General features: G+C 30.8%; 1 protein-coding gene across 6 annotated transcripts in view; it reads right to left on the reverse strand.

Annotated features, from left to right (window-relative positions):
• Positions 1 to 3,291, reverse strand: part of LOC106473191 (B-box type zinc finger protein ncl-1-like) — a 21,298-nt gene that overhangs the window by 13,760 nt on the left and 4,247 nt on the right. For 4 of the 6 annotated variants that reach the window (XR_002613610.1, XR_002613609.1, XR_002613608.1 and 1 more), the window contains exon 1: positions 1,084 to 1,375. The exons of 1 other annotated variant lie outside the window; for it this stretch is intronic. The gene's annotated coding sequence lies outside the window, so the exon portion shown is untranslated. Of the gene's footprint in view, positions 1 to 1,083; positions 1,376 to 3,291 lie in introns of those variants that run through there. One more of the 6 variants, XM_022401679.1, reaches the window with a different exon arrangement.

A 3,291-nucleotide genomic window follows, 5' to 3' on the forward strand; every position in this document is an offset into this window, starting at 1 on the left:
CATCTCCTCTCTTAATTACTAATTATAATGTATGATAAACAAATAATGTATTTTTTTTTAAGTAAAATAATAAACTTACGAATTGTACTGAATAAAATTTATCATTTTTCTTACATGTATCTGTGGTATTAGTTACTACTAATATGGACAAAGTTTTATAGTACTAACTTAGTAGCTCTCCTTCAACAACAATTTCATATCTTTCTCTATGGAAACAAACCAGTTTACGAAGGTAAGAAGTTACACTACCTACCACATATCAAATACCCTATTATAGTCTTGAAAAGTTTAATACTGTAGTAGTTGTATAACTATTAAGTTGTAACTTTACAGTTGCAACACAATTAAAAAGTGGATGAATTCCAGCCATCTATTTTTAATTATGACACCATCCCTTGCATAGTTACACGTATGACAAAAACTATAAATATATTTTATAATGATTATTTTAAAATTCTAACGGATTTAATATTTTGGGAAAAAAGAACTAAATATATAAAAATCTTCAGGTTTACCCAGTGTTAACAAACACTGAGCCAATACCCACACTGCTGCACTGGTTCATGTTTAGAAAAACAAAGAAAATTAGACCAAATTTTACAGTATTTCCTTTAACAACAATTATTTTCTATGTAAAGCAGTCTCTCAAAGTACCTGCCAAGCAGACAAGACTTACAACGTAAATTTATGCTATACAAGTTACAACACAATATTGACTATGAATACTGAACAAAGAAATCGCAACTGTCAAATTGATAGGCTTAACATAACGACAGTTACACTATTTAACGTAACTTTCCTAAAAGGAAAATAAAAAACGCGAAATAACCAGAACGGTTTTGGAAAGTGGGTTTTCTTTTATTAGTGGTAAATGGTAAAATAAAACGCAAATAAAAACACTGTATTGGATTCGGAACGACGCGATTTAGAATAAATTAAAATGAGTCATACATGATACAAACAGGAGGATAAGTGCTATATACTTTATTGTCATGAAATTGAAACGTTTATACTTTTAATTTTATAGAATATTTTAAAGTATAGTTTCACTTTAAGACTACTAAAACAGAAAACTAAACTTACCCTTAAAAAAAAGTTTCACATGTCCAACTAAGACTCACACAAAAAACGTGAAACCGTTCAAACATTTTACCACGCTAGTGTTCTTTGTTAGCCCCGTTTTCATGCCACTTGTAAGTTGTAGTTGTACCTATAAAACAGCATGCGTCATGCGGAATCGAAACAGAGGCAAAAACTGTCGTTGACCTTTTTGTTATAGTTGATTAAGAATATCTTGAATAATATTTTAAGACTTTATCTACAACATACATAAATTTAAAGGAACAATTAGCTCTGATTTTTTTTGTACTTTTAGAATAAACTTAAATAGCTAATAAACAAGCGCACTGCGGGGTGACCTTCCTCTACGCAAATACGTTATTGGTAAACATAAGCATCAAAACAACGAGTGGCACTTGAGTCGAAAGATGACACGTGATGCACGTGTTGTTCTATACAGTACTTGCAAATTACTAATAATGTTAATAACCCAGTTAATTATATTTAAAATCTTATTTCATTTTAGAGTCAAAAAGATATTTGCGTTACATAAACAAATATATCAATATAGTATCCCATGCGTGTTGATCTTAACATTAAAATTAAAGATTTACCTCACTTTAACACTTAGTATTACCATTAATCACACCGAAACCATAGACAAGATTTTGATAAGTTTACTAACGTTATAATAAAATTTTATTGTTTTTGATTTATACTTTACGCAGTACATTCCAGGGAGGAAATCGCCCCCAAAGAAAAAACGTGTCTAGGGCCATGACATCTATTCAGTATTTAGCAGTAAGTAAACTCCTTTGTCTATGATTTAAATTCAAATATCCTCTATATATAGTCGAAATTCATATGTTATATGTTTCTCTTTTAAGGTCGACTTACAGATTCATACATATGTATTATATATTTATATACTCAAGCAATTAAATTCAAAAAACCCCATGTCTAGTTATGATAGGCACATATCGGCTTTGGTTATTCAGCTGAGATAACTAAAAATAAAATCCAATTTACTTATATACGTTGTAGTATACTGTAGCTGAGCGCGCACACAGATTCTTTTGGAATTGACAATGACTCACATACTTGCTGATAAACAAAAACATGATAAGCTAATGAAAATAAACACATGATCGTGAAACATGAACTGCAAGTTCCATAGTTTAACTGAAATCACTTTTTATCATGCCTAGTCTCTGTGGGTCTTCGTGTAAGCTGTTTTTCAATGTTTTAGTTTAGTTGTTTCTCTACTAGAGGGAGCCGCTAACCATGATGACTATGATGCAGTATAGAGACCAGCTGCAATATCTAGAATGTTTGTGAATGTAAAGGATCGAAAAACTTTCCGAAATGTCTAGAAACAAAGTTCATTATAAATAGATAATAAGTTACAGTGAAATTATCATTGAGTTTTGTGAGTTCAGTATCAGAAAATTTGTTCAGTATTACAAGTGAGATTTACCGCGTCTGCTCAGTTACTTAAACGATTTAACAAGGTAATTTAGTATCATAAACTATGACAGTGGTTCATAATAGGATCGCAAAAATAGGCAAAAAGCACCTTAAACGGTAAAGATTCGGTTCAAACAACACTTTAAAATCTTTACTATTGACTGCTAGGATTGTGCACATATAAAAATGCAAAAGAATACGCATGTTAGGCATACAAGGAAAAGAAAATCCGCTCAAAACGGCCGTGTTGTAAATCTTATTATTATTCTCTTGCCAGCCTACAACAAAAATAGCTTGGTATATTGCACCCAAACCTTTTGTACAATACTAAATAAGGTACTGCGAAGGTAGTCGGGGTATTGAAAAGCCGATTTGTTTCTTCTATATTTTACATAAGATAAAACAAAAACATCATGATTTTAGTGTAAACGATGTTATCATTACCCCTTGAACTTAGCGTTCTTACAAATATCTGGTGTTCCTTTAAAAAGCTTAAATACAGGGTGACACAGGAATTACCAGTTAATAATAGATTAACATTAGATCACTGTGACATGTATATACTCAATTCTTTATACATTATACAATCGGTGTCTTTAGGGAGCCGTCCCTTACATTATGTACGAAATGAAGGAGTAAAAAAATCAATACATATAACATTAAGTTTTATTACACAGATTCGTAGAACAATTACTTTAAAAGACACGGAAGTTTATTTAAAGCGATGTTTGCCCTATGTTACATATTATAATTTCAAATACCCTG

The sequence above is a fragment of the Limulus polyphemus genome, unplaced genomic scaffold (genome assembly GCF_000517525.1).
Source record: "Limulus polyphemus unplaced genomic scaffold, Limulus_polyphemus-2.1.2 Scaffold5960, whole genome shotgun sequence".
NCBI classification, from domain to species: Eukaryota; Metazoa; Arthropoda; class Merostomata; order Xiphosura; family Limulidae; genus Limulus; species Limulus polyphemus.